The sequence below is a fragment of the Macaca fascicularis genome, chromosome 4 (assembly GCF_037993035.2).
Source record: "Macaca fascicularis isolate 582-1 chromosome 4, T2T-MFA8v1.1".
In the NCBI taxonomy this organism is placed as follows: Eukaryota; Metazoa; Chordata; class Mammalia; order Primates; family Cercopithecidae; genus Macaca; species Macaca fascicularis.
Genome location: NC_088378.1, coordinates 111,511,229 through 111,523,322, shown reverse-complemented (window position 1 = coordinate 111,523,322; position 12,094 = coordinate 111,511,229). Strand labels below are relative to the sequence as shown.

The 12,094-nt window shown below is 38.2% G+C and overlaps 1 long non-coding RNA gene across 1 annotated transcript in view; it reads right to left on the bottom strand.

Annotated features, from left to right (window-relative positions):
- Positions 1–1,463: 1,463 nt before the first annotated feature.
- The window catches only part of LOC135970426 (uncharacterized), a 73,357-nt gene continuing 62,726 nt past the window's right edge, over positions 1,464–12,094 (bottom strand). The window contains exon 3 of the long non-coding RNA XR_010586102.2: positions 1,464–2,444. This is a non-coding gene — a long non-coding RNA (uncharacterized lncRNA). The remainder of the gene's footprint in view (positions 2,445–12,094) is intronic.

The following is a 12,094-nucleotide window of genomic DNA, read 5'->3' as shown; positions in this document are numbered from 1 at the left end:
TGATACCTCAAAAAGAAGTAGATAGATACGCGCTGATTCTTTTTGACATTATAATTTATATCTAAAATTAATTTTAGACTAATTTTCCTCTTACTTAGAGCAAAATATTGCTAAGGGAACAGCCTGTCTTCATCTGGCTTATAGTAAACATTTGCCACTTAGTATTCTGGAGCAAGCTGGCTTTTTTAATCTTTGGCGATAGACACTAACATATCTTTTATGAATTATGACAAGCCAATAGGCAGAGAGAAACCCAGAGGGTGTAAAAGGTCTAACAATCAACCAGGGAGTACAGTGGGAATTGGTAACCATCAACTGCATGCCCTGAAGGCAAATTTTCCACAGCCTTCCAGATGCTGCCATGCTGCCTCCCTCACTCCAGCTTTTGCCTCAGCTCTCCAAACTCAGCCCTGGGGAGTTGGTTCATTCAATCCTTCAAAGAAGTGCAAGGATAAAGAAACAGGGAACTAATTACCTCATGGTGTGATAAGTACAGGATAATTCTACAGAAAGAACACCTAATGTAAACCTAGAAGATCAAAATAAGCTTCCCAGAGCAAAGTGATGTTCTGACCAAGAAAAGAAGAAAAGAGTTAGACACTTGGGCCAGGCATGGTGGCTCACACCTGTAATCCCAGCGCTTTGGGAAGCCGAGGCAGGAGGATCACTTAAGGTCAGGAATTTGAGACCAGCCTGGCCAACATGGTAAAACACCATCTCTACTAAAAATACAAAAAATTAGCAGGGTGTGGTGGTGTGCGCCTGTAGTCCTGGCTACTCAGGAGGCTGAGGCAGGAGAATTGCTTGAACCCAGGAGGCAGAGGTTGCAGTGAGCCAAGATCATGCCATTGTACTCCAGCCTGGGCGACAGAGCAAGACTCCATCTAAAAAAAAAAACCATGAATAATAAGAAAGAAAAACAGCCTTATTGCTGATATGGAGAAAGGTTTTAGTGGTCTAGGCAGAAGACTAAATCAGATTTAAAAAAAAAAAAAAGGAAGAAAGAAAAAGAGACACTTGAAAAAGAGATGGAAAAGCAACCTAGAAAGAGTAAAGTATTTGCAAAGGATGACAGATAAGCATGACCAAGGAATGGAAAGAATTTCAGTTTAGCTGCAGCATTTAATGAACACAAACACTTAGGGATCCAGAGTAATGGAGACAACATCTCATATCTGCAACAATAGAAACATCTCACTTTCTTGATCACCACAGCAGGGGAACAGACATCTGAATGACTTTTATATACTTCAGTCTAGAAGTGACACACATCACTTCAACCCACAGTCTATTGGTCAGCACTAGTCATACGCTTCTCCCACTCCATCCCCAAAATTATAATGACCTAGAAAATGTAGGGGCAGATGTAATGTTTAATGCATACCACTGTCTCAGGTGTAGGCATGATATTAATGGCTGTCTTACGCTATTTGTGTTGCTATGAAGGAATATCTGAGGCTGAGTAATTTATAAAGAAAATAGGTTTATTTGGCTTATGGTTCTGCAGACTGTACAGGAAGCATGGCACCAGCATTGGCTTGTGGTGACGATTTCAGGCCACTTCCACTCATGGGGAAGGCGACGGAAAGCCACATGCACACAGATCGCACGTGAGAGAGGAGGCCAGAGAGAAAGAGGAGGGAGGTGCCAGGCTCTTTTTGAATAACCAACTCTTTGGGAACTAATAAAAGTGAGAACTCACACAACCCCCACGCCATGCTGAGAGAGCATTAATCTATTCATGAGAGATATGCCCCCATGACCCCAACACCTCTCACCAGTCCCCACCTCCGATGCTAGGAATCAATGTCAACATGTGATTTGGGGGGACAATATTCAAACTATAGCAATTACTTTGTAAGTCATGTTTAAGGAGTTTGCTTTATTCTGAGGGCATCAAAGAGCCAATGAAGAATTTTAAGCAAGATAATTAAAGGACTGGATTCAGAGTTTTTTGCAGCTCATCAGGGTTTCCTCCCCTATTACTTCTCCTCACCTCTAAGTGGATAGGGAGTCTTTCAGAAAACTATCCATGAAAATAATGCTGTTAACAAATACGAGATAGTTAAAATCAACAGAATGATCCCTTGTCGCCCCCATCCCTCAATTAAAAGCATGTGCTTTTTTGAGTGCCTCATAGAGCAAATGCCCCCCTTCCCCTTCTTCTTTTTAAAAGCTCCTAGTTATGGTGTAGCAGCCTTGAGGAAGATGGATCATTCAGGCATAGTCAGGCAATGATATGTTTTAGTAAACAGAACCAAGAGAAGCGGGTACCATGAGGCCTGAGCATTGAGAATGAGGAGACACTGCTGTTACTGGCACATCCTTTCATTTCTTCTAGACACAAGCCTCAGCAGACATCCAGTGCCATCAGATCACTCTTAAAGAAGGGCCTCAGCATAGCATCCACAGCTAGTCACAACTTCCTCAGGGATGACTTGCACCTGGGAGGAAAAATAGGAGAAAGGTGGAAGTACAGTTGATGCTATTTCTTTCTTTATCTGTATTGCCGATAAAATTGCCTTTTCAGTTTCTCTCAGTGATTAATATCTGTATGATGTGTGTGCATCAAAACAGACTATAGCAGGTCCTCTTTGACGACCCTTGCTCCAGTGGTCAATAACTCAATGATTAGCAGAAGGACCTCAGAAGCTTGTTAAAAATACAGAGTCTTAGTTCATGCATTCAAGTTACTTAATCAAACTCTCTGGAGTAGGATCCATGAAGCTAGTTTTAGTTGTTTTTGTTTTTTACAAAAATTTTACAGGCTTGTAAAATGTTGCTGTGGTTAATGTAGAAGAAATCTGCCATAAATTTTTTTCTTTTTTTTTTTTTTTTTTTTTTTGAGATGCAGTCTTGCTCTTGTTGCCCAGGCTAGAGTGTAATGGCGCAATCTCAGCTCACTGCAACCTCCACCTCCCAGGTTCAAGCAATTCTCCTACCTCAGCCTCCCAAGTAGTTGGGATTACAGGCACCTACCACCACACCCAACTAATTTTTTTGTATTTTAGTAGAGTCGGGGTTTCACTATGTTGGCCAGGCTGGTCTCAAACTCCTGACCTCAGGTGATCCACCCGCCTCAGCCTCCCAAAGTGCTGGGATTAGAAGCGTGAGCCACCACACCCAGCCTCATAAAGTTATTTTCTAGCTAAAGATCTACTATGGCTTTTAGTCATTTGCAGGGTTTTGTTTTGCATTATTTAAATGTGTCTGTTTCAACACATCTCTCTCAAAAAAAGTTTTCAAAAAACCAGAGACCTTGTCTTCCTGCTGTTGAATTTCTGTGCCACTTTACACATTGGTAGGTACTTGGCAGACATCTAAAAAATAGAGAATAGAAAGCAATAAAATCAATGTGAATTGGTATTCTTGATGGAGATGAGTCTGCAGACGCATATTACAGGAAAGGAAACGGCATTCCTCCCTAGGGCACAGACCTATTTTTATGTTCAAGCTGCTCCCTTTTGGTAGACAGCGTCATAAGCATCACCAACTTAAATCTGCTGTTTGACAGGTGGAGTCTTATGTGATTGACTTGGTAACATTCACTTTCTGAACACATTTTTTTTTCAGCCTTCATAGAGAAGTTATGGAAGGAGCATTTTTATTGCCATGTTGCAGGTTAGCCAACAGGATAAAATTGTGTTCATTGTCGCATCAAAATAAAAAAATAGCTCTTTTCTTTCTTTCCTAAATTTTTGTGCTCTTTATCCTCACTCTGGATGCCATGAGTTGTATTTGCCTTTTATATGCATGTTTTTGCTTTGTATTTAACACAGGTTTGAATATTTCAGAAACTTTACGGAAATATGGAAACCCTATTTGGAATTCGATTTTAATTTGCAGAAGGAAAGTTCAGGAAAAAAAAATTTTTTTTCAGTTAAGAGACAAGCAAATACCTATTAAAAGTGATGGGCCAGGCATGGTAGCTCATGGCTGTAATCCCAGCACTTTGAGATGCCAAGGCAGGTAGATCGCTTGAGCCCAGGAGTTTGAGATCAGCCTGGGCAACATGGCAAAACCCTATCTCTAAAAAACAAAATACAAAAAAATTAGCCAGGCGTAGTGGTGAACACCTGTAGTCTCAGCTACCCAGGAGACTGAGGTGGGAGGATCACCTGAGCCCAGGAGGTCGAGGCTGCAGTGAGTCATAATTGTGCCACTGCACTCCAGCCTGGGCGACAGAGTGAGACCCTGTCTCAAAGAAAGAAGAAAAAAATTTGAGAGAGAACAGCTTATGATGCAAAATAAAACATATGGATGTCAATTAATTTCAACTTTTCTGTAATCTGTATGCCAGTTTCATAAGGAAATAGTTCAAATCAGGGCACCCGAAGGAAGAAAGTAGTTGGTTGATGAAATTTCTTCCTCTGCTCAAAATTTAACCACCGCCCTTAAATTTCATCATGAAATACTTGACCTTGGTACTGAAAGAAAAGGGTAGTACTAAGAAAAACTTTTTCTTCTTCTGTACATCTTACCCTTCTTGAAAATAACTTCTTATGAAAAGTAATATCAAATAGGCTAGCATTTCCATCATAAAAATTATCCAGTAGAAAGCCTTCTCAGTACAACTGGTTAATACCATTTAAAGTTATTGTTTCTGAAAGACCATGAATATCACAACTTACCTCATCACCACAAGTTTGCAAATTAACCCATTCATCTGGAAAAACTAAGATCAAAATGGCCACGATAACTATAATTACAATAAGAAATTATAATAAAATGCAGGTGGCTGCTTGATATTGCCGTTTCATCTTGTCCAACTCCAGACCCAGCAAGCAATGGAGCTCAGAAATTGCCCTGAGTATGGCATTATTCCTAAAAGCATAGTACCCTCTAAGGAAACTGAAATGTTTCTCTGTCATTAGTTGAATGTCAGCAAACAGTCACTAAGGGATAATATTGTTTCTTTAATTCCAAAGAAAATGTTCCTTCCTGACAACATGACAACTCTTAGTTAAACACTGTATCGCATTTGCACACTCATGCTGAACCTACTAGCACACGTATTAAATTTCCTGATAACTTAAAAATAAAAGCAATCCCCCAGGTGCTATTCTTCTTCAATCATTAAGGCTTCTCATTTTTAAGAGAAAACAGAAAGCTTAAAATAGGACCCTTGAATATTGTATTTCCTCTGCGAAATATATTATACTTCATAAGCAAGCATTTTAAAATAGAGAGAATGCCATCCAACTGAAGAGAACTTATGTTTTTATATAGACTTAAATATCTCTTTACTATAAATACTTAGTAGTAATAATATTTGTTTTAACAATAAAACCCTAGTTAACCAAAATTATTGGTGTATGTCTATAGTACATTGGATATGTCTTTATGCATCCTTTTAGACCTTCACCTCACCTGTCTTGCATTCTGGCTGCAGGTGAGGCAACCAGTCTGTGCACCTCCAACCACTTTAGTATAGGTTCCCCTTTACAGCACCTTGCCTCAGATCAGTCCCCAAGAGCCTCTCTTCTTCTGCCCAGGTGTTCTCTGTTGACCCCACTATGTGAGATGACACAGAAGCATGTTTTGCACCCATGCATGTGTTACCCAGGAGGGTAAAGCCAATCATTTGACCATTGAGAGGTAAAGGTTTCTCACTGTCTCAGAAAGACAGTCCTAAGACACATTTTATATGCCTGGGTGATTGAGAAGCTAGTTACCTGTAGAGATATACACTTAATAATACATTGTCATTTTGCATCTCTCTTCTGTTTGGCTCACCTTTAATCCCTGGACTCATACTTCACAATAAAGTGTTTTAAAACAAGACTTTGTCTCAAGCTGTGATTCCTGGCAAACCCAAGCTAAGATATAACTGTACAACATACACAAATATAATAAGATTTACGGTTGTCACATACTGTTAAGTTACAACAGTTCAAGAATGGGTAAAAGTCAATACTATTACCATTATTAGCCATGAAAAACACAAAAGAGATTATCTGGCTCAATGATCTTTCTAAGTTTATGTAAGACCCACATTCTAATTAATTAAATAGCTACAGGCATATGTATCTCAAATTCAAGAGACTGCTTAACCTTTCCTGCTTTTGTTCATATGAAGAAGGAAAACCTTAAGCACCTTTAAAAAGAGCAGATTTATTTATTTGTTTGTTTTTATAGAGACAGGGTATAGCTATGTTGCCCAGGCTGGTCTCAAACTCCTGAGCTCAAGCAATTCTCCTTCCTCAGCCTCCCAAAGTACTGGAATTACAGGTGTGAGCCACCATATCCAACCAAGAGTGGATTTTTTTTAAACTTTCCCAGTGACAGAAGGGAAGTCAACCAACTCATAGGTTCATACCCACACAAAATAGCACATAAACCTTGGTTAACCATTACACATACACATACACACACACTTGCATGAACATACACAGACCCAGGGGATCAATAGCATATTCACACAGGGATAAGAATATACCAGAACAGAATAGACTAAAACTTACAGATAAACCTTTTGAACAGGGCGTTTTTTTAATCCAGGTAATTACCTGATGATCATAGTGCAAATTACACCCTCATAAATAAAAATAAGACACAAAACAGATTATAGAAATTTTAAGTCTTTACTGAACTAACTTTCTCAAATTGTGCTGGACACAGACAAGTCATATACTAGATTCAATACTGTTAATTATATATTATAATAGTTTCTAACATCCATGTATTACTTTATATTTTAATAACTTTTTCACTGAGTTGTCTTATTTAATCCTCCAAATCTGTGAAATAATTGACTTTATCATTCTCATTTTACAAATAAAGATCAGAGAGGGTAAATAACTCATAGAGGATACAGTATATTGCCTGCACTGCAAAGTCAGAATTTATAGAACTATTTATTGAGCCGCTCTTTCAAACTCATTTTATCTCTCATTATCCATTAGTATTGTCTCCCATATACCAGCTTCTCTGCTAACCACTTCTCTAACTTGACATTCTAAAAGGATCTTAAATGTCTGGTTTCATTTCCCTAGATTTCACCACTACTTAGTGTATTTAAGATGGTCTCCTCTGCTTCTAAACATTTAGACCAACCCAAATCACCCATAAATCACAAACCTATGATGATTGTGCACACCAGTTGGCTGACTTCCTAGCAGTCCTCCCCAGTTTCTTCCACGCCTGAAGGGCCCTGATTTCATTTGATGCCTACCTCTCTTCCTGCTACAGAACCAAGGAGGGGTTACCCCATTTTCAGTTCCAAGAGTAAATCTTGATAGACCTATGCCAATAATTATGACCCCAGTTCTTTTTCTAAGGATTGGTGTAAGCATGATCACATGACCTAATTCTGCACAATGAGACACGAGGGGAGATGATATGGGAGAAACTTATGGAAAGGTTTTCTACTACCGTTATGAGCAGAATTATGTTGAATTCATATGTTGAAGCTCTAACTCCCAGGACCTTAGAATATGAATGTCTTTGGAAATAATGCCTTTTTAATTAATTTATTTATTTATTTAATTTATGTGTTTGTTTGTTTGTTTTATTTTCGAGATGTAGTTTCGCTCTTGTTGCCCAGGTTGGAGTGCAATGGCGCAATCTCGGCTCACTACAACCTTCGCCTCCCAGGTTCAAGTGATTCTCCTGCCTCAGCCTTCCAGGTAGCTGGGACTACAGGTATGCACTACTACACTCAGCTAATTTTGTATTTTTAGTAGAGACGGGGTTTCACCATGTTGGTCAGGCTAGCTCGTCTCAAACTCTTTACCTCAGGTGATCCTGCCTCAGTCTCCCAAAGTGCTGGGATTACAGGCATGAGCCACTGAACCCAGCCAAGATAATGTCTATAAAGAGGTAACTAAAATTAAATGAGGTTATATGGGAAGTCCCTAATCTAATTTGACTGATGTCCTTTTCAGAGGAACTGTGGACACCTGAAAAGACACCAGGGATAAGTCAACAGAAGAAAGACCATTTGGGGACACAGAGAATGTGGCCATCTGCAAGTCAAGGAGGATGACCTTAGAAAAAAACAAACCTGTGATATCTTGGTGTTGAACTTTGAGCCTGCAGACTATGAGAAAATAAATTTCTGTTTTTTTGGAAACCCAGTCTATGGTATTTTGTTATGGCAGCCCTAGAAATTTAATACAGTCATTTAAAAATGACATATAAATGAATTTTAAAATAATGACACCAGGAAGGAAGCACCCTTTCTGTTACTGGACATTTTGATTTCTGATTATGAAGATGGAACTGCTTTAGCCATCTTACACCTGTACAGAGAATCCATCTGAGAACTGGTTTCCATGTTGAGTATGGCAGATCTACAAAAATATATATAAAACAAAAATCTGTTTCTTAATGATGCTGCTGAACCACTGAATTAACTAAACTTGGATCACTCTGTCTTCAAGTGTCCTCTTATATGAAAATATGTTTCCCTGATTTCTTTAAGTCGTGGTTTTCTATAAATTATAGCCAAAATCATCCTACTGATACAATCAATTGGATAAAGTTTAGCTATTGACAAGCTAACGCTGTTTCAGCAGTTACTCCAGACTTTACTCCTTCATTCCTCATCAGTTCTTAGTCTTCTTCCATTTCCAACTCTATACTCTTGGCTCTTTGCCTCCAACCTGTCTCAGAGCTTTTAACTTATCTCTAACTTATCCATAGTTTTCTAAGCATTAGACTCTCAATTGTCCGCTATAAACTTGCTTAGTTTCTCTTAGGTAGGAATTACAATCTTGGATCTATCCACTTAAAATGAAGTCCAAGGTCAGTTCCAAAATGTAGGCAAATTCAGAAAGATAAGCTAATAACCTATCTTTTAGTTGACATGGTCAACCCAATACATATATCTGTGTTATGCTGTTTATAAGTAATGGCAAATTCCTGAAGGACCGACACCCAATATTACATAGGCAAAAAGTCTGAGACCTCAAACCCAATTTCCTAACACCAAATACTTTACTAATTCCATTATTCATTATTCTAACCAATTAATAAATTTGATGTTAATATGTTGGGACCAGATAGTATTCACTTAACAGTTTTAAAAGATTATAAGGTGATAACCACTACATTACAGAAACCACATACAAAACTCACCATCTGTGCAAAGCAAATGCAGTTTGGGAGTCAGGAGTTCATGCTCTAATATTGCTTTATCAGTTTATTTCACAGATAATGGCACCTTAATTATTATCAATGACCTGCATGCCGTTGCTTACTATTCCTTCTTAGATATGTTTTTCTGAGTTATTCAAATTGTATTGGTGTTTACCAGTTTGACTCTTCTAGGAACTAATACCTACATTTCTATAAGACAGAAGAATTCTTCTACAAGACAGAAGAATTCTTCTATAAGACAGAAGAATTATCAGATTGATTTTCAGAAAATAAATTATATATGTCATTTTCTAGTAAGTTTTTGATAGTTTCAACTAAAAATAATAGATTCTAAAGAATTTTCTAAGTTAAAAAAGAAAACAGACAAGAAAATGTCTGGCAATGCTAATTTGGATTAAATTTGTTTAGAAAAAACACATTATACAATCTTTGAAATACAATCTATTATGGTTAAAGAAAAGCACTTGGATTATCTGGTTCTTAATTTGTATTTTAAACAAAAGTAAAAGCACACTTATTTTGCATACTTATTTAATTATGTCTATTCATTTTTCATCTTAGTCATGTGATTTTCAGAAGCGATTTCCACAGACATAAGTAGCTTTAATCTCCATACATTGAAATATCAGTGAGAAATAAACACTTCCCATTTAATGGCTTTAACTAGAGAAACGCTTATGTTGATTAATGTCTATCAAGTTTTCCTTGATTTACTTGGAATGTGTTTTTTCTACAAATGAATAAAACATTAATGACTCACAAAAAAAAGATTATAAGGTGAAAATGTAGAAATACATACAATTTCTCATTAACTTTATAAATTGCCAGAGATTTAAGGATTTATAAAATATTAAAAGGATTTTGGAATTGTAGACTCTTACCTCCCTACTTGGAAGTTTGATAGAATCTTTATAAGCAAGAGACTCTGTGATAGACCCCTTTGTGGATACAGGTAGAATGAATACATAGAGCTTAACCTATAATCCAAAATTCAGCAGGAGAAGACAGGCCATCAGGTAAACATTTTACTTTCTGGCCGGGCGCGGTGGCTCACGCCTGTAATCCCAGCACTTTGGGAGGCCGAGACGGGCGGATCACAAGGTCAGGAGATCGAGACCATCCTGGCTAACACGGCGAAACCCCGTCTCTACTAAAAACACAAAAAATTAGCCGGGCGAGGTGGCGGCGCCTGTGGTCCCAGCTACTCAGGAGGCTGAGGCAGGAGAATGGCGGGAACCCAGGAGGCGGAGCTTGCAGTGAGCTGAGATCGCGCCACTGCACTCCAGCCTGGGCGACAGAGCGAGACTCCGTCTCAAAAAAAAAAAAAAAAAAAAAAATTTTACTTTCTGTAGCTTAGCTACAAATACATTGACCTTAATCCAGCCATTGAGGATATCGTTGACTTCCAGAGTTTGGGTTTTTTATTATTATTATTATTATTATTATTATTATTATTGCTTATTTGTTTGTGTGTTTCTGGCTAATTCTCCTTATCTGATTCCCTGACCCTATTTTAGTAACCTGTCTTTCATATTTCCAATCTCATTTCCTGCTTTTTGCATCACTTTTCATCAGGTATTGATTTCTGTATTCCTAGCCATAACCAGCTAACCTAAATGTCATTCTTGACAATGCTTTGTATCTAATAATTCATTTTAATGGTCTTGGAACTGTACAATACTTTGATTATACACACAACGTTGAAGTTCAACAAAAGAACCCATGTTCCTTTCCCTGACTCAATAAATATTTAGATAGGGTAATCTACTGGGAAAAGAGTAATGTGGTTTCTGTAAGGGGATATTATAGTCGTCTAGTAGTATTCTTTGAAGAAGTAAATTAATAGATAAATAAGGGGTGGGCGTGGTGGCTCACGCCTGTAATTCCAACACTTTGGGAAGCTGAGGCCAGTATGGATCAACTGAGGACAGAAGGTCAAGACCAGCCTGACCAATATGGTGAAACCCCATCTCTATTAAAAATACAAAAATTAGCCAGGTATGGTGGCATGCACCTGTAATCCCAGCTACTCAGGAAGCTGAGGCAGGAGAATTGTTTGAGGCCAGGAGGTGGAGGTTGCAGTGACCTGAGATCACACCACCGCACTCCAGCCCGGGCAACAGAACAAGACTCTGTCTCAAAAAAATAAAAGAAAAATAGATAAATAAGGACAACACGCAAAGGTAAAGTGCCTAGACTTTAAATTCAGACCTTCAAACCAAAGATTATCTTAAAGGTGAATCACTCACTGTCGGATTATACAATTAGCAGCCCTCTGTATCCATGGGTTCCTCTTCCATGGATTCAACCAACCATAGATAAAAAATATTCAGGAAAAAAAAATGCATCGGTACTGAACACGTATCGATGCATTTTTTCTTGTAATATACCTAAAACAACACAGTATAACAACTATTTACATAATTTACATATTACATATCTTTGCTGTGTTAGATTATAATGATTTAAGAGGTGATATAAAGTATACAGAAGTATGTGCATAGCTTATATGCAAATACTTTATCAGAGACTTGAGCCACTGTAGATTTTGGTATGCTCCAGAGGTCCTGAAACTAACCCCCCTACAGATACTAAAGAACAACTATATTCACAGAAAATATTTTATCATGGATTAAAAATATATATTAGTGCCAAAAATTAGAGCCTGAATTTTAGAGGAATCTATGCAATGGGAGAGATGTCACAGAGATCAGTACTGAGATTAACTTTGATCAATAATTTTTTTTTTGAGCCAGGGTCCCACTGCAGTGGCATGATCATAGCTCATGATCATTGCAGCCTCAATCTCCCAGGCTCAAGCCATCCTCCCACCTCAGCCTCCTGGGTAGCTGGATCTACAGGCATACCACCACACCTCGCCTGGCTAATTTTTTATTATTTATTTATTTATTTATTGAGTCAGAGTCTTGCTCTGTCGCCCAGGGGAGTGCAGTGGCATGATCTTGGCTCACTGCAACCTCTGCCTCCCAGG